The sequence below is a fragment of the Mustela lutreola genome, chromosome 9 (genome assembly GCF_030435805.1).
Source record: "Mustela lutreola isolate mMusLut2 chromosome 9, mMusLut2.pri, whole genome shotgun sequence".
Taxonomy (NCBI): Eukaryota; Metazoa; Chordata; class Mammalia; order Carnivora; family Mustelidae; genus Mustela; species Mustela lutreola.
This window is the reverse complement of record NC_081298.1, coordinates 28,940,459-28,960,076: the sequence shown is the minus strand read 5'-3', so window position 1 is coordinate 28,960,076 and position 19,618 is coordinate 28,940,459. Positions and strand designations below refer to the sequence as shown.

The 19,618-nt window shown below is 47.9% G+C and overlaps 1 pseudogene; it reads left to right on the top strand.

The window, feature by feature from the left end:
* Positions 1-7,799: 7,799 nt before the first annotated feature.
* LOC131808347 (isoleucine--tRNA ligase, cytoplasmic-like) lies at positions 7,800-16,640 on the top strand (annotated as a pseudogene).
* The last annotated feature ends 2,978 nt before the right edge of the window (positions 16,641-19,618 follow it).

Below are 19,618 nucleotides of genomic sequence, written 5' to 3'. Positions count from 1 at the left end.
AGGACTGGGAGCCCAACGCACCTCCTCTTTCTCCCCAGCACCCTCCTTCGCAGATTTGCAGATTTCATTCCTTTTTTTTTTTTTTTTTTTTAAAGTTTCTGGCACAGAAATCATCTCACCTTTGTTCCTAGGGCAGAGCCCCTAGGTGTGTGCCCCTCACCTCACATTCTGGCTTGATGTGTCCAGGCCAAGCTTTGAAAAAGCCAGAATGAGTCCAGTATTTTCCTGCAGAACAGCACAGGGGTGGCCGGCCATGCCTGTCGCTTGCTCTCTCAGATAACCCTGGAATAACACTTTCTTGCCCAAGCTGACTCCTATCCTCTGTTGGAGGGTCTCCAAGTGTGCAGTTGGTGGTCCACCCCGACCTAGATAGGGAGCCCTGGGGGCACTGCCACGCCTCCTATCATCCCAGAGGCTCCCCTACCTTCTCTTCTGACTTCTTTCCTCTTTGCCATCCCTCCTTCTCCATGTCCCCCTTCCCATTAACTGCAGGGGCTGTGACTCCCACCCAGACTTCTCCAAGTGTCAGCTTTTACCCTGGGTGAGATTATCAAAGGTAGGTCTCTCCTTAAGGTGAATTCTTCTGCCAGGCTCTTTCTCCACCTCCTGATTTGACTCTAGATCCCTGCTCCTCCCAGTGGGGTCCTGGACCACCAGCAACAAGATCTACCTGGGAGCTTGTTAGAAATGCAGGGTCGGGCGCCTAGATGACTCAGTGCGTTAAGCCTCTGCCTTCAGCTCTGGTCATGGTCTCGGGGTCCTGGGATCGAGCCACACATCAGGCTCTCTGCTCAGCGTGGAGTCTGCTTCCCTCCCCCACCCCGCTTTCTCTGCCTGCGTCTCTGCCTGCTTGTGCTCTCTGTCTGTCAAATAAATAAATAAAATCTTAAAAAAAAAAAAAAAGAAAGAAAAGAAATACAGGGTCCCAGGTTCTACCCAGGCCTGCTGAATCAGAACCCAATTTTAACAAGATCCCAGGGGATTCATGTACACTTACATTTGGGAAGTGTTGCTTTAGAGACCTTCCCCTACCCCAGTGTTCCATACTTGATTCTCCCCTCTCTCAAACATACCTCTTGCTCTCGAAATTTCCAGCAGACAGCCTACCTCTTACTTAATGGAGAGGGTCCGGGGAACGGTGGCAAGATCCCGCTGTCTCTCTCAGCCGTTCGTGGTTTCCATCCATTCTCAGTCTCATCGCCCATTCTATTCTTTCCTTGGACCCCCACTAAACATGCAGGCTCAGGGACCTCTTTACTAAGTCCCAGCTTCTGCATCTCCTGACGTTGCCCCATCTGATCTGTTTGTATCTTGGTCTTCCTTTCCTCAGCTCAGACCTCCCCATTCTTAAAAGAACCCTCCCCTTGTCCCCGCCTCCTCCTTCGACTTGTGCCCCTCCTATTTCTGAGAGTCCCCAGGAGCACTCCACCAAGGATGCCCTGCCAGCCCCCATCAAGCCACTCCCGGAGCCCTAATGGTCTGGCTCCCTTCCAGCTCTGCCGCTGTGTGCACTGCACTCAGGCCTCAGGCCCTCTGACTCCCTGCAGCCCTGGGCTCTCCAGCCCTCCTCCTTCCCACACACACCCCAGGGAAAGCCATCCTGAGGACCAGAGCTCTCTGCCTCTCTTGCTCTTGTGAGTGCCCCAGGCTGCTGGGCCATGCTTCCTTCTCCCTTCTCCCGCCAGAGAACTCATGCTGGTCTGCAGCCTCAGAGGCCGTCTTGGGGACACGATCTCCTGGTGTGGGCCTCCATCCTGCTTCTGCCAGTCCTGGTGAGCACAGAGCTGGCCTCAACTCTCGAGGAAGCACCTGCCTCCACAGGGGGTCCCTAACACAATAGCTCTATATAGCCAGAAATGAGGTCGCTTGGTCTGGCAACCTAGCTCTTCCTCCTGTCCTCCTCCCTGTGTCTGTCCATGGCACCTTCTCCAGATATCCATCAGGCTTAGGAGCAGGAGCTCATCTCTGATACTAGCCCCCTGTCTCCAGCAGCCCACCCCAATCACCCTCTGGTGGCAGGATCCTCCTGCCGTCACTTTCTTAGAAACTTACAAATGTCTCTAGTAGCTCCCCAAGTAGACATTTAGGGGCCAGTTTAGGGATGGTCTAAGCCCTTTGATGCCTGATCCACCTGTCTCTTGCCAGTCTTCCCTCCATTCCCTTTCTTGCCCAACGCTGAAGATCTTACTCTTTCCCAGACACAGGGTTGGAAATACCAGCCCTTTCACCTGGCTGTTCTCTCCGGGGGGCGGGGGCGGTGGGGGTGGGGGGTAGGGAGGCAGTGTCCTCACTATTGCCCTGCCTTTCTTCTCTGGGAGGCTGCAGAGTCCACATTCCTTTTCATGATGGTGGAAGGGCTTTACTGTTGCAGATCTTCGTGGTTCTGGAAGACTCTCCCCAAAGTAGACTTGGGGCAGAAAGAGGACTTAGTGGCACTGAGCTAAAGTCATCTTGGAAGGGCTCTTTACTTGGACAGTTTTCTGTTCTCTATTAACTACACAGACTAGAAAGAAATCAACCAGGATGGTGTTGGTGGCTTCCTAGGGTCTGGAGCCCCAGAGAAAGGCTTTCTGGGTTAGAGCCACTGGACCAAGGGGCAAGCCTGCTGAGTGATGAGGATATCAATCGGGCCAGCAGGGAGAAGGCCGGTGAGCCAATTCTGAATCAGTCCCTGTGGTTGGAGGTAAGTATCTCTACTTTAGACCCAGCAAGGCTGGTTCTTGGAGCTCTGCATGCATTTTTATGTTTTGTGTTTTCTGAGTATCACACTGTGGCAGTGAGAGCCTTATGAACACTCAGTGTTATCCAGAGTGAGTGACCTGGGCCGTTAGAGATGCAGGGGCAGGGACTGGGGCAGCTTGGAAGAAGGGCCCGAGCCTGAGATCAAGACAGTGTATGTAAAGGTCAGTGGGAGCTGAATGCGTTTGCTGTACCTGCTTCAAGGTGGAAGCCTTTAGCTTCCACCTGCAACATCACAGGTGATGTGGAGGAGCATAGCATTTTTCCTGGAAACCTGGGTCTTAAAACTGTATTTTGAAGATTTTATTTATCTATTTATTTGAGAGAGAAAGAGAGAGAGCAAGAGCGAGCATGCGTACAGGCAGGGGGGACAGCAGAGGGAGAGGGAGAAACAGACTCCCCGCCAAGCAAGGAGTCTGATGAGGGACTCAATGAGGGACTCAATCCTAGGACCCCTGGGATCGTGACCTGAGCCAAAGGCAGATGCTTAACCGACTGAGCCACCCAGGAGCCCCCAAACAGTGTTTTAGAAAACCAGCCGAACTCACTCTCTCCAAACAGAAAACAGATCTAAGGTGGTGTATTAGGCAGAAGGCTCCCGGCCAGGCTGTGTGTTGGGCCATAGCGCCCCCTGGAGGTCCCAGAGCGTCAGTTACTTGGATTCACTTCAAGGTCAAGTTTTCTAGATAGGCATGAACGTGAAGACAGAAAAAAAATATTAAAGCATCCACTAAATACGGTTGTCCACATGTTCCAGGAGGAAAAGGAAAATGCCTGGGGCCATCTCAGAAGATTTCTGGGTGGGTATGCTCCAGCTTTCAGCCTTCCTCCCAGTTGACTTCCTCTGTTGTTAGGGGAAAGACCCACACTACATGTGTTAGTCTTGCCCTGGGGTCCCTCCCACTCCCAAATCTAGGCTGAATTACTCAGTGTTGAATAATACACAATGGGAGTCAACACTTGGGCAAAAGAGTAGAGCTCCCATCTCCAGTTTCTAGGCTGGAAGAAAGAAAAGACTGCATGTCCCTTCCATTTTCCTGGTTGTCCACACTTCTACTGATCACAAACCATCTCAAAGACAACCAATCTCATGCTCATTGAGGAAGAGGAAGGGAACTATTTTAGCATGTAAATATAATATATGCATTATATTTACACATGGGACAAGAGCAAATTCCTTTTCTTATGGTTGTGGGATGGTCAGCAGGAAAGAAAGCCATCATGTTGGAAGTAAGAGTAGGGTAAGGGGTGAGGGGAGTAGAGGAGGGTGGGAGGGTGGGAGGGTCCCATTTTTCACCTTGTTCTGGGTGAAGTATGGAGATGGCCTGGCAAAGGCCAGTTCTCCAGGAGGCTTAAACTTCAGGGACCCTCATCCTCACAGACCCCTTCCAAGGCCTTTGATATCTCCTTGCAGTGTGTTCTCATGGTGATATATAATTATGTATTCAAAAGTTTGTCTTTTTCTTCTGAAAGAGCCATACCCTCTCTGGTTTTATGAACTTCAGGCTCCCCTGAACTCCCAACCTCCCACAGGACCTGGAGTTGGGTAGGAACCATTCAGGTAAGAGATAATGAAAACCTTCAACAAAGGCAGGTCAAGGGGGGAATGAGAGGAACAGAGGAGAGAGATGCTTTCATGAGAAAGGACTGGCACTGACCGACCTGTAGCTCTTGCTGCTGGGGATTTCTGTCTCTTCTCTGGTGTCCATAGTGTTCAGAACAGTGCCTGGTGCACAAATCTTTGAATGATGACTATTTGTCTGGGGGGCAGAGGTCAGGAACTCATGACTAATTAAGTATGAGGGAGGTCATACAGGGTGCCCCAAATAGATGAACTTAGCATGCCTTCCCCCTGTCTCCCAGCCCTGCTCTGCCGCATCACCTATACCCACTCCTGGGGTAGAAAGCATCAAGGCCTCTGCCTTTTTTTTTTTTTTTTTAAGATTTTATTTATTTATTTGACGGAGAGAGAGAGAGAGATCACAAGTAGCCAGAGAAGCAGGCAGAGGGAGAGAGGGAAGCAGACTCCCCGATGAGCAGAGAGCCCGATGCGGGGCTCGATTCCAGGACCCTGAGATCATGACCTGAGCCAAAGGCAGAGGCTTTAACCCACTGAGCCACCCAGGCGCCCCAAGGCCTCTGCTTTTTAACCTTCAGTGGCCACTTGGCTCATTGAAGCCAGGTCCCTGGAAAACACCACAGGTGAAAAGGACTTGGGGTCTAGGGACTCAAGTAGGTATAGTTAATATAATAAAATATTCTTGCCTAATTATCCTTAGCTTCATTTCTTCCTGGGTAAGCCTGGGGTGCCGAGGGTCCATTGGTGTGATGGCTACGTGTTTAACAACCACCTCTCAAAAAAAATAAACCTGATTTGTAAACATTGGCTGATTTTCCTTTTTTTCCTTAAGATTTTTATATATTTATTATTGGACAGAGAGAGAGACACAGCCAGAGAGGGAACAGAAGCAGGGGGCATGGGAGAGGGAAAAACAGGTGTTCTGCTAAGCAGGGAGCCCGCTGTGGGGCTCAGTCCCAGGACCTTGGGATCACGACCTGAGCTGAAGGCAGATGCTTAATGACTGAGCCATCCAGGCACCCCTGCATTCGCTGATTTTCATGAGCTATATTTCGGCTATGGCTCATTTCAAACGAGTAACGTGATGTGACTGGATATGTGGGGAAGAGATACACACAGCAGGTTCTCCAGAGCTCATACGAACTGAAACTAGCACACCCCGGTGTGGGCCCGGTGATAGAAGTTCCCTACCACTTGAACAGGAGTGGTGGACCAAGGGACCCCCTATTCTGGGTCAGGCTGTATGTGGGCCTTTCTTTTTACTGGTGAGATTGCTTCAGGTTGGGTGAAATGTATGTAGATAATCGATTTGGCCCAAAGCCCAATTTTTTAAAAAAATTGTTCAAAAAATGCTGATTTTTAAAAATTAAGGTATAATGCAGTCATTCCACATGTATACCTCGATAAAGTTTTTGCACATATATACCAATATAGCCCCTGCCTGGATTAAGATACAAGCCCTTTGCCACATCGCAGCAGCCTTTCAGGTTCCTCCTTCTTGTCAGTGCGCGCCCCATAAATGAGTTTTCTCCATTCTGGGGTTCGTCTAAATGGTATCATGCACTGTGGAGTTTTTTGTATCTGGCTTTTATTCATTGTTAGATCTGTGAAAGTTTATCCGTGTTGTCATGCGTAAGAGTCTTCCCACTTCTGTGTAGTATTCCTAGTGCTGATTTCTAATAACTAACTTTAATTAAAGTTTTTGTTTTCATGCTTCTCATGACTGTTTCTGTCACTCATCTATCAAACCGTGGATTCCACAGGTTGGCCCTCCTGGTCTCATACTTAGTCCCATGATGCTCTGCTTCTCCTTGGCCCTGACTCAGCATCCGCCACTTCCTCACCTCCCAAAACATTGGCCATACCCCTCAGAATCCCTTCTCCGTAATTAGTCCACTTCCGCCTGTTCTCAACATTTCTTTCAATGCTTCTGTCCTCTCTAGTCTTAACTGACACCTGCATGACACTGGTTATGGACTGAATATTTATGTTCCCCTGAAATTCCTATTCTGAGCCCTAGCCCCCAATGTGACTGTATTTGGAGCTAGGCCCTGGGAGGTGGTGGTAAAGGTTAAATGACATCACAAGGATGGGGCACTAATTGCATAGGGTTGGTGCCCTTGTGAGGAGTGGAAGGGAGAACTCTCCCCGTGCCATGGGAGGACACCGTGAGAATGTGACCAGCTGCAAGCAAGGCAGAGCGTCCTTATCAGGCAATGAATTGGCTAGCACATTGAGCTTGGACTTCCCAGCCTCCAGCACATAAGACCATAACTGTCTGTGACGCAAGCCTCTCATCCGTGGTATTTTGTCCTGGCATGACAAGCAGACAGCGCCAACACCCAAGGACAGCCCTTCACCTGAGGCTCTTTTTAGCACTGACCGTGTAAGTGTTTGGAATTTGAACTTGCCCTACTTTCAAGCTAATAAGTTAATCTGTTACTGGATGTGAATGTTGACCTGTTAATGGAGGCTGGCTGAAGACATACGATTCCTGGATCAGAGACAATGAGCTTTATTACTCACAGCACAGCAAGTAATGAAAGCATCCTGTCAGCATCAGTTGCCTTGGCCTCCGAGTCCTCCAGGGGCCACACAGGGGAGCCCTCTGGGCGCTGTGCATGTGGTGGGCATGAGAATGGGGAAGCCGCCCCTTTTGAAGGAATCAATAAGCAAGCTCTTTGTCCTTGAAGCAACCTCAAGGTTGCTTGCTGCACACACAACCCCGAGACCTACTTCAGGCACAGCGGTCAGGGCCTTATATTCCTGGCATGCCCAGCACAAATGTACAGTGATGCACAGGGCTGATGTGGTTTGCCTCTCCCAACAATCGGCCCTGCACATTCTTGGCTGACTTGAATATTCACATGAGTATGCCACGCCATCCGCCACGCTGATTAATCTGATCACAGAGCCTGGGACCAAAGCTGCTCAATCTGTCTCATACAGAATTTAATTAAGTCTACTATCTATAGAACTTGAAGCATCAAGATGAGGCCAACTTTGAGTATTGGCTTCAACCTGGCCACCTAGTGTCCCAGACTCAGTCACTAGTGAATGAGTCCCAAGGGCGACACAACGGGAACAGTAGGTCTAATTTCAGATGGTTGGGAGATAGTCTAAACCCAGGTTACAATCCATTACAATTCTCACAAGTGACTTTTAGATTAATCTACTGACTTTGGATGTCACTGCCAATAATGATGGGAGGCAGTAGATGGGCCAAAAAGTAATCCCCATCCCTAAAGGAGAGCCATTCCATGGCCCACATACAAACATATGCCTCCACACATGTCACCCCAGTTCAAGATTTGCGGTGAATTCTGATTGGTATCTCCATTGTGCAGATTGGTTAAGCCCTGTGGGCAGTGTCACCAAATTGGTGCAGCCTCGGTTGCCATATATGATGACCCAAGAACACTCAGGTGACACGAAAAGCGTGTGCATCTGTACCCGTCAGACCGCAACAAGGTTGTACTGGATGGCGCGTTTGTCCAAGGTCAGGGGAGGGGAGGTTCGGCATTTCGGAGCTGCCATCATTGGCAAAGGGCACAACCGAATAGTCCAGGACCTGTCATGGGGGATGTGAGTTTCCTGTTTCCATAGCACGTGGACACAGGACGCCAAAACCAGAAGGGGTCAGGCTGACCGCTGACACGTAACTCGTATAAACCAGGTGGTGGTTTTGCCAGGTTGCAGGGCTGGACTGGGGGAACACAGAGGAGGTCAGTCACCCTTCCCTCCCTGCACCTCCTGGCATCTGGGGTGCCCCCGGGCCTCTGCACCTGTGGAACCAGTGTCCATTCCAGTAGCAGCTAGCACTTCGCCTTTTCTCCAGGCTTTCCCTACTGCACCCTGACCTGTTATCTGGCGGGGCCAGGTGTGAGTGGAACCAAATGCACAGAGACCCCTGTTATCTCCAACCTTGGCCTCTGTGGGCCCACGTAGAGGGCAGTGTACTCAACTACGTGTATTCAACTACGTCATCATTACCTTTATGACCTAGGCTTGTGTAAAGCCATTGGAGAGTCCAGGGGCTAAACCAGAGTGAAGTGTGAATTCCCTAGATCCCCTCTGCCAGGCTGACAACCAGAGGCTGTACCAGCTAAGCTGGCCAGGGGTTGTTCTTGGAGGACAAAAGGAAGCACTATTTCCAGGACTAATCTGAATACCAAATCTTCAGAAAAGGGCTATACAACCCCCCCTTTTGTCCTGATCATTACTGGAGAAATGGCTGAGGGATGATTCTTGTCTGGGGACAACTATGCTCAGTGACCACACGGTCTCACTGAAGTGTGTGGGCCAGAAGGAGAGGAGGGAGGTAGTCAGAGGCTTGTGAGTAATTTTTGAGGCAGCCATTCCAATGCCCAATAATATGGAATGCCTGCAGATGGCAAGGTGCTTGGCATGGCCGTCAGATACCTTGACTTTGGGCCCCTTGTTGTGTGGCTTTTGCAACAAAGGGTTCATCACTGTCAGGCTGTAGACAGTGTGAAAAGCCAAAACTTCACATGGCTCAGTTACGAGGGCCACAGAAATGTGACCAGTCTCCTGGTCAGATTAAGGTAGGAACATGATGACCTGAAAATGGACCTCCATTCAGAGATAGTCAGTTATCTAGGAGCAGACAGGAGCAGTGCCCCCTGTGATATGGCTTCTTTACAGTGAGACAAGCAGTCTAATTTCTAGGAGGCATCACAAGTTTTATAGTGGCCTCTACAACGGAAACAGACAGTTCTCTATTTTGTGCCCTGTCCACAATTGTGGCTGTGTTGCCATGTCTGGTGCAATGATGGGTCTAGGCAATGGTGGGAGGTGTATGGCCAGCGCAGGCTGGGTTGGTAGCCTGAGTCCTGCAGGTCATACTAGAGAAGGGTCCTTACCATGGGCATCTCCATGAATGACCTGGGGTGTGTGATTGGCAGATAGATCTGTTTTCAATTCACAGTTCCTGTGAGAAATGTCTTTGATCTGCTGGTCTCCCCCACGGGACTGCTAGGTCATTGATGACAAGACATAATGCAGTAAAAGTGGGCCACGTTTCATCAGGGCAAGTATCGGTGAGAGCTATCAGCACTGCCTTGAGTTCTGCACATTGAGCAGAATGAACATGGCTCTTTTGATTCTGCTGTGCTGGTGCTGGGGTGGAGTGTGGACATCATCAGGGGTGAGCGTAGCCAAACCAACAGTGAACCAGGCAGGCACTTGGGGGACCCTCTGTGAATCGAGAGCCCCACTGAGCTAGCAAGTGATGCTTCAGGTGATGAAGTGAGGAAGGGAGTTCTCCCCAAAGGGATTGCCACCACCCTTCCACGTACAATTCGGGTTATGATAGGGACAGGCCAGCTGTACTCTTGAATAAAGCATTTCCATTTGACCGTTAAGGCCTTTTGTGCTCTTCTCTCGATAGCCGCCAAATCCAAGCTGACCTGTGCCAGAATGGGGGACGTCAGGAGTAAAGTGACAGGACCAGTACAGGATCAGCAACAAGGTAGTAGCAGGGTTTTTTCCGTTGTTCTTTTTTTTTTTTTTCTTTAAAGCGATGTACTTCACGACTGTGTCCGGCTGGTGGCGCTGTTGTACCTGGAAATGGCCTTTACGTAATTGCAGCCATAGAGGCTATTTTCCTGTTCACCTTTCTCCTCTTGGAATCCTGTAGTTTGTTCCATTTCGAGTGTTCAGGAATCACTTGTGGACAAGCAGCAGCCTCTGAATGGGCAAATGCGCTGACACTAGGAGCACTCACAGCACAAGCCTGTACAAGCACCAATACCAATTATATTTTCAGCAGTGGCATCCCCAACGCAGATCATTGGCCCGAAGATCCCAGCTACAGGGTAGCTTTAATTTCCCTTCCCTACTGCAAATGTTGCTCAGAGCCCAGCTGTTGCAGTTGGGTGATTTTATTTTTTTTTTAACCTTATGGAAAAACAGACTAAGGAGTTTAGTGTGTGCTAATCAGGAGCTGTAGCAACAGTGCCAGGAGATAGGAGATCATGCTATCCACCTCCCTTCTTTTTTTTTTTTTTTTTTTAAAGATTTTATTTATTTATTTATTTGACAGAGAGAAATCACAAGTAGATGGAGAGGCAGACAGAGAGAGACAGAGGGAAGCAGGCTCCCCGCTGAGCAGAGAGCCCGATGCGGGACTCGATCCCAGCACCCTGAGATCACGACCTGAGCCGAAGGCAGCGGCTCAAACCACTGAGCCACCCAGGCGCCCCACCTCCCTTCTTTTAAAAAAGATTTTATTTATTTGTCAGAGAGAGAGTACACAAGCAGGGAGAGCAGCAGGTAAAGGGAGAAGTGAACTCCCCACCCAGCAAGGACCTGGATGCTGGACTGGATCCCAGAGCTCTGGGATCAGGACCTGAGTCAAAGGCAGACACTTAACTGATTGAACCACCCAGGCATTGGGAAATCATGCTATTCCAAGGCAGAGGGGTGGGGAGGTTTGGGGGCTTTTGAGGAGATGCGGGGGCGTGGAGGAGGGATGGAGGAGCACAGAGGGTGCTGGGGGGTGGGGGAGGCTAGCCATGGGACAGCAGTGGGGACAGCTGGTAGGCTTTTATTTTATCTTGGCTTCTGGCTATAGAGTTGACATACCACTGGCCATGTACCTCTAGTGTCAGCCCAGAGACCCCCTGAGCCCGGGGTCATTTTGCTCCAGTCCCACACTGCATTCCTTGGTCCCTTCAGCCATCCCAGCTGCATCTATCCACAGTACATGGTAAGGGGGTGACAGGCTTGGTAAGGTGACAGGTCCTACAGAGCTACAAATGTCTGAGCCCATCCCTCCATGAAGTTCCTAGCATACTCCACTTTTTCATCAAAGCAGCTGACGGGGGAGAGGGATCAGGGTGCATAGAGGGACAGAGCAGGTCCTTGCCAGCAAGCAAAGTTTTTTGGTCACTTGGGTTTGAATGGCTCACCCAAATACATGTGTAATGCTTTTTTTTTTTTTAAAGATTTTATTTATTTATTTGACAGACAGAGATCACAAGTAGGCAGAGAGGCAGGCAGAGAGAGAGAGAGAGAGAGAGAGAGAGGGAAGCAGGCCTCCTGCAGAGCAGAGAGCCCGATGCGGGGCTCGATCCCAGGACCCTGAGATCATGACCCAAGCCGAAGGCAACAGCCCAAACCACTGAGCCACCCAGGCGCCCCCATGTGTAATGCTTTTGGTTCACGTTAGGTTCTGTGTCAAACATACCGACCGATACCATTTATTTCAGCTTTTGAGTCCTTTGACTCAGCAGCCAGAGCCATACTGTCACCCCACCATCATGACTTCCCTTCCACCTCCTGCGCAGATGAGAGTAAGCTGGAACCAAAGCACTGTTCCGGGGGCTTGTTTCAATCCTATCTCTCCCTGCTTCATCTCATTAACAGGTAGGCCACTGGGAGGCCCTCACTGGAGCCCCCCTCACCTTGCCATCCACCACTGCGGGGAGAGAATTCACTAACATATGCCAGGGAGTCTCTTTGTAACCCTTGGCCTGGTCCACAGGTCCTTCCTCTTCCAGAAAGGCCATGTCTCCTTTAGCAACACATCCTCACTGCCAAAACCATCATAGTCTGGCATCTGAATTTCTCCTGTGGATCAGTGATTAATTGGCCTCTTACAGTTTCCTGGATGCTGGCCAAGATGAGACTAAGGACTTTATTACTCAGGGCACAGCAAGCAGCATAAGCAGAGTTTACATCGCTTCCCTTTCCCCCCAAGTCCTACAGGGGCAATGTGGAGGGCCTCAGTGGATGCTGTGTATGCAGTAGGTTTGTGCTGCATCTGAGAACACTGAGCCTGGGGAACCCAGGTCTTTTTTTTTTTTTGTTTTTTTGTTTTTTGTTTTTTGTTTTTTTTTTTAAAGATTTTATTTATTTATTTGACAGACAGAGATCACAAGTAGGCAGAGAGGCAGGCAGAGAGAGAGAGAAAGGGAAGCAGGCTCCCTGTGGAGCAGAGAGCCCGATGCGGGGCTCGATTCCAGGACGCTGAGATCATGACCTGAGCCGAAGGCAGCGGCTTAACCCACTGAGCCACCCAGGCGCCCCGAACCCAGGTCTTTTATAGCAAAAAATAATCAAGCCTGCTCTTTGTCCTAGAGGAAGGTATTACCACATTCCTCAAAGCTGCTCTGTCAGCACAAGCCTGAGAAATGGCACAAAGAACAGTTAGGGACCTCACAATCTTGGATACCCTTAAAGAATGTGCAGGGACACTCCAAGCTCTCCCCATAGCTCCTACCCTGTGTCCATTTCCAGGCCATGCCTGTTTCTTTTTAATTTTTAAAAATGATTTCTTTATTTGAGAAAGAGAGCAGGGGGTGGGAAGGGCATAGGGAGAGAGACAGAGAGAACCTCAAGCAGACTCCCCTTCAAGCATGGAGCCCAGCTTGGGGCTCTATCCCACCAGTCTGAGATCATGACCCAAGCTGAAATCAAAAGTCGGAGGCCTACCTGACTGAGCCACCCAGGTGCCCCTGTTTTCAGGAATGGTTAGAGCAGTCAAAACATGGGCCCAGATCTACATTTTATTATGGACCTCCTTTTGCAACTGGACTGCTTCACTATGAACATATGTTTGCAGGGACAATGAAAGATATAGTTACCAGATATGCTCACCAGAGTGGGTCTCATTTTGACAGAAGATTTGGATGGGATTTTCTTGGCTTACATGGAGAACATGATATTGTTAAGATACTGGGAACCAGAGGATCAGAGGATGTAGCCAAAATAGGGATTGTAGAGCATAACAATCAGTGCCAATCAATCTGTGAAGTGATATCATGGAAGTCCGCTATTAGAAGGGCTGGCCAGTGTATTGAATTTGACAATGACTACAACACTCTGTATCCACAATTCATGGAATCAGTCTAGTGGGTATTCAAACAACTCTACAACAAAGGGTTTGTGGATAGAGGTATGGATAGAAAGGCCTTGTGGATAGAGGTATGTCCTTCTCTACCACATGTAACATTCTACTTTCCAACTTTGAGTCTCACCAGAAATACAAAGATGTTCAAGATCCTTCAATATTTGTAATGGTTCCTTTTGGAGGAAGATGAAACTGTACCTTTGGTTGCTTAGATAACCACTCCCTAGACATCTTAGTAACCTTGTCCTGTGTGTTAATCCAGATACGCAGTATATGAAGATTAAAGATGTTTTTCAGAGGAAAATTACTGATTTTCACAGAAGCCAGATTATGAGCCCTCCATAAGATGGAGAGTGACTATGAGATCCTTGAAAGACTTCCTGGTACCTATCTCAAAGAGCAAGAGATATAGGCCCCTGTTTGACTATTTTGTGCAGGTAAGGAGAATGGTGCTTTTACTGGGCTTGCTGATGGCCATGTGCAGGAGGCGAAGGGCCCTGAAGTGGCCCACCAGGCTCTTTACTTTAGTGCTGATGATTAATGGGTCTGTGTGGACTTCAGCATCATGTGGAGAGACTTCCCCTTTTCGCCCTATGGATGCTTGAGGTTGTTCGACATCAGAAGTGACTGATTTCACAGGACAGCCTGTGAGGGATGGTGACAGAAACATAAAAACATCATCAGGACCCTGAAAAAAGGAGGCCGACTTCTTGTTGCCAGTACCTTCACTCACAGCTACCCTTCTTGCTGGAGGTTGGTCACTCCCCTCATTTATAAAGCAGAGCCTAGCTGGTGGAGAAGTTGGTTAGACTGGTTGCTGAGGAATTAGTGACCTGTGTTTCTGGGTCCCAGAGTTTGTATGAGAAAAGTGTTTAGGAAACTTGCTGAAGAATGCATGTGACTGGGCAATTTCCAGAAACAGGTAGTGGGGCACCCCAATCCCATCGTGGGTCAATGATGACTTTGAGGAGGCAGTACGCATTGGGTCAATGCAGAACTTGAAGAACTGTTGGGAAAAAAAGATCTCTGATCTGCACAGAGAGAGCATTGACCATCTGACCATCCCTGCCTGCTGTGAAAATTGTTGCACCGCATCTCTAAAGAGTTTGACTGCTGGTTCAAGAGTGGCAGCATGCCCTATGCTCAAATTCATTATCATTTGAAAGCAAGAGGGAGTTTGAGGATGCTGAGACGCTGACCAGACCAGAGGATTGGTTTACACTCTGGTGGTGCTGGCCATTGTTCTCTTAGGACAGTGTCTTTTAGGAATGCGATTGTGAACAGGCTCATCCTGGAGAGTGCTGGCCAAAAAATGAGCAAACAAAATAAGAATTATCTGGATCCACTTTCAGTCATCCATAAATATGGTGTCGATGCCTTCAGATTGTATCTTATTAACTCCCCTGCGGTGAGAGCAGGAAGCCTCAGCCTTAAGAAGGAGGGTATGTGTGATATCTTGAAGGATGTGCTGCTTCCTTGGTACAGTGCCTACTGCTTCTTCATCCATAACATCCTGAAGTTGCAGAATAAGGAAGAAATGGAATTCTCCTACAACCAAAACATGGCTTAAGAAAGTGCCAACATCACAGACCAGAGGGTCCTAACCTTCACACAGGTACTTATTGGGTTTTTTGACACCGAAATGACAGCTTACAGGCTCTATACTGTTGTGCTTTGCCTGATCAAGTTCATGGATGTCCTGACCAACTGGTATGTCAGGAGGAACTGGAGAAGACAAAAGGGTGCAAACAGGGTAGAGGACTATGTTATGGCCCTGGAGACTTTGTTCAGTGTCCTGTCTTCCCTGTGCAGACTTTCAGCCCCTTATACACCTTTTCCTACTGAACTGATGTCCTGGAATTCAAAGATGCTGACTTACCCTATTTCTGTCCAGGACAGACATACAACAGCGTCCACTACCTCATGCTGCCCTATGTTTGAGAGGAGTTGATTGACAAGAAAACAGAGGGTGCATTGTCTTGGATGTAGTCTGATTGAATGTGGGTGAGTGATTTGAAACTCCAAAACCATTCTGATAAAGTATCCTTTGAAAGAAATTGTGGTTATCCCCTCAGGATCCGGAAGCTCTTACTGAGACCAAGTCTTTGGAGAAGTCTATCGCTGAGGAATTGAATGTTTGAAAAGCTATACTATCTTTAGACAAGATACATATGTGACATTCCCCTAAGGGCAGATCCTGATCCCATGGTCCTGGGGGAAGCCTCTGAAGGGAAACTTGAAGGCTGTGATATGTCCATCAAGCAGCCGAGGGATGAGTTGCTGGAGGGCTTCCAGGAGAGGGACCATTGTTGCAGAAGGCAGGAACTGCACGAAGAGGACGTTTGTCTCATGTACACCTTTGATCAGACAACAGGAGGGATGACCCTCGGATGCTCAGGCTTTGGTTCTCTTACATGGATGAAGGAGTAGCTCACAACCAGAAACTTCACAGAAAGTGCAGTCTAGTTGTAACTGATGAAATGAAATAATAGTTTATTATGAAGCAGAGTCTGCAGGGAAGTATCTGAATGTTACTGAAAGCCACATGGAGTTCATACTTGCCACCATAAAGGCTCCCTTGAAACCGTATCCAGTTCCAACATCAGATAAAGTCCTTATTCAAGAAAAAAAAAAATAGGGGCACTTGGGTGGCTCAGTTTATTGGGCATCCAACTCTTAATTTTGGCTCAGGTCATGATCTCAGGGTCCTGGGATCAAGCCCTACATGAGGCTCCACGCTAAGCATGGAGTCTACTTGTCTCTCTCCCTCTGTTCCTCCCCCTGCTTGTTCTCTCTCTCTCTCTCTCAAGTAAATAAACAAAATGTTTAAACAAACAAACACAGTTAAAGGGGTCTGACATGAACATTACACTCACGAGAAGATCATCCCTGCCTGGCCCTGTACATTCGTAACATCCATCATAACATTGGTACAAATGGCAGCAAGCAAGATGGGAGGGTTGCTTCTGGAAAAATCCAAAAAGCAATAGTAGGTTACATCTTTTAAAGCTGAAGTGTTGTCACTAATATTTTGGTGGAAAACATACAGAGCTGGCTGTCCTCCATGATGAAAGAGAAATATGAAACAACCCGACTTACCAAGTCTCACCGGAAAAAGCCTTAGGATGGCAGCAGGTTCTGCCTGCGCCGTGGTGGAGAGCCAGGCACTGATCTCTGCCAGTGCTCAAACTGCAGCTCCTGAACAGGCATGGGAGAGTGTTTCATAGGAACAGTGGGTACTCTCCTACTGGAAACCCCACTTGGGTAGACTTGACTTGCGGCCCCCAAGCTCTTCTGTACGAAGCTGCCAAGGCATTCGGCCTTCTGAGCAGGAAGCTAAAACTGTTTCTGAATGAGACTCACAGATTAAATGATGAAGAAATCCCCAGGAAGACTTTGAACCTGAAGATGTATGTTTCTATATTCCTGACAACAGCAGACTTCTGAATTTCATTATTAATGCGTTTCAGGCAACCTCCCCTGGCACATACCTGTCCCTTACACGCATACACTGAACACAGCCCCTTCAGGGGCATGTATCATGAGCTGCTTTTGGTCTAAAACTGAAATGGGATTGACCCATCATGTGACTTGGAACCTCCCAGTAACATTCACACTTAACCCCAAATACCTACCCAGTCATGTTGTGGGGAGGCTCACCGGAAAAAGCCTTAGGATGAGCTTCTATGCTCAGGTAAGGCTTTTACCTGAGAACTTCAGGGTTTATGTCTATACTTGAAGTCTTCAAGTGTAGATGGCGGAAGTGATTTAAGTGGCATAGTGTGTGCGTATACATTCTGTGGTTTTTTAAAACTTATTTCAGAACTTTTGAAGAAATGGGCAGTGTTAAATATTTCTTTTTTAAGATTTTTGTTTATAATTATTTTTTAAAAGATTTTATTTGAGAGAGAGTGAGAGAGAGAGAGAGCATGAGCAGGGAGAGGGAAAGGGAGAAGCAGACTCCCCACCAAACAGGGAGCCAAATGCCAGGCTCGATCCCAGGACCCAGGGATCATGACCTGAGCCGAAGGGAGACGCTTAACTGACTGAGCCACCCAGGCACCCCAATTTCTTTCTTTCTTTAAATTTTATTTGTAAGTCATCTCTATACCCAATGTGGGGCTCCAACTCACAACCCTGACATCAAGAGTCACTTGCTCTAATGACTGAGCCAGCCATAGGCGCCCTGAGATATTTCAGCTACCTGGATTTTCTTAATGGAATATTTTAAGTCTCAGTAAATCAGAACAATAAACTTTCTCTCAGATAAAAAAAGAAATCAGAGAATATCTTTATCATCTTTAGAGGAGGCCTTCCAAAACAAAAGCCAGAGCTTTGAAGACAAAGATTGAAATGTTTCTTTATCACAGAGGATATAGGGATGCTGTGGGACATTTCAGTGTCATTAACGGGATGGCGGCCTCTGCTCTTCTGCCAGGTCTTTCTTGCTGGCCAGAATATAGACATGATGGCTGGAGCTGGAATAACAGTCTTAGCTCTTGAATGAACTTGGGAATGGAGGCCTTGCAAGGAAGGGTAACAACATAAGGCATTTGAGCCTCTGACACCATAGGGGGCCAACCTTGCTCTGAACCACTAACACTGAATTTTTATATCAGCCAGAAGTAACCCCCTCCCTTATTTGGGCCATGATTATGTTATGCATTGTTCCCTGCACCTGAATCTAATCCTAACTGAGACACCTGGCCAGCCGCAAGTGCAGGGTCATGAGGAATGTAAGCCACTGGTTCTCAACTCTGGTCCACTTTTAGAATAATCCAGGGAGCTTTTGAAGAACATCAGTATCTGGGCCCCATCCCAGATTGTTACATTAAAGCTTTGAGAGTTCGGTCCAAACACAGTTGTTCTTCTTTTCTTTCTTTCTTTTTCTTTTTTAAAAGATTTTTATTTATTTGTTTGACAGAGAAAGACACAGCGACAGAGGGAACAGAAGCAGGGGGAGTGGGAGAGGGAGAAGCTGGCTTCCCACCGAGCAGGGAGCCCAATGCAGGGCTCGATCCCAGGACCCCAGGACCATGACCTGAGCCAAAGGCAGACGCCCAACAGCTGAGCCACCCAGGTGCCCCTTCTTTTCTTTTTTTAAAGATTTTATTTATTTATTTGAGAGAGAGAGAGAGAGACAGCAGAGTGAAAGAGAGAGAGAGAGCGCGCATGAGTTGGGGGGAGCAGCAGAGAGAGAGGCAGAAGCAGGCTTCCCACTGAGCAGGGGGCCTGACAAAATAGTATTTCTGGATGAACCCAAGAGTTAGCTTTCTCCATGAAATCACACACATGATAAATTCACATCACCATCCCAATAGAGTCCTTGGTATTGTTCATAAACTCCTTTCCACTCTCTCAGTCCTGAGACTTGCACCAACCTTACTCACCACTCCTCACTGTACATCAAATCCTCAAACATGCCTGCTCTCCTAATCGTGCCCCAGAGAACCAGGTTCATTCTCACCTCCACTAGGCAGGACCTGCCTTGTTCACCCTAAATGTCCTAAAGTAAGAAAAAATATAGATTTTTAAGAAGAGTAAATCTCTCACTTTTTCTTTATCAGAGTGATATTTGGAGGAGTAAAATGGTGGTGAATGGCAATAGCAGCATGGAATTTGGGACTAGGGAGTCTATGGGAACAAGGTGCTGATACGCTCTAGTTTTTTGTTTGTTTGTTTGTTTGCTTGTTTGTTTTTAAGTAGATTCCATGCCCAGCCTAGAGTACAACTTGGGGCTTGACCTCATGACCCCGAGATTAAGACATGTGCAGAGATCAAGAGTTGGTCACTCAAGCGACTGAGCCACCTAGGTGCCCCTAATTCTCTCTAGTTTTGATTTGTTTCATGGGATAAATGAATGGAGATTGAGGAATAGTAGTAGTATACCTTAATAAATTATATTAACTATAATATTTATGGCAGCCTTATATCTACACAGCACTTTTCATTTGTTCAAGACTCTTAACCATTATCTAATCTTTAAATCTATAAATCTTGGATGAGGTATATAAATTACAGAGAACCTAACTAGTGTGTGGCTTTCAGTGTGTGTCATCTGGAGGTGCTTGTTAAAAATGTATTTCCTGGGGTCCCCAATCTTGAGACTCAGATTCTGCAAGTCTGGGGTAGAATTCCTAAGTCTGCTTTTTTAAAAAAGATTTTTAAAAAAAGACTTTTATTTATTTATTGGACAGATAGAGATCACAAGTAGGCAGACACGCAGAGAGAGAGAGCGCGGGAGAAGCAGGCTCCCCACTGAGCAGAGAGCCTGATGTGGGGCTTCATCCCAGGACCCTGGGATCATGACCTGAGCCGAAGGCAGAGGCTTTAACCCACTGAGTCACTCAGGCACCCCCTAAGTCTGCTTTCTACACAAATGCCCCTGGTCCACTTGGACAGGAGATCCAAAAATCACATTTCTA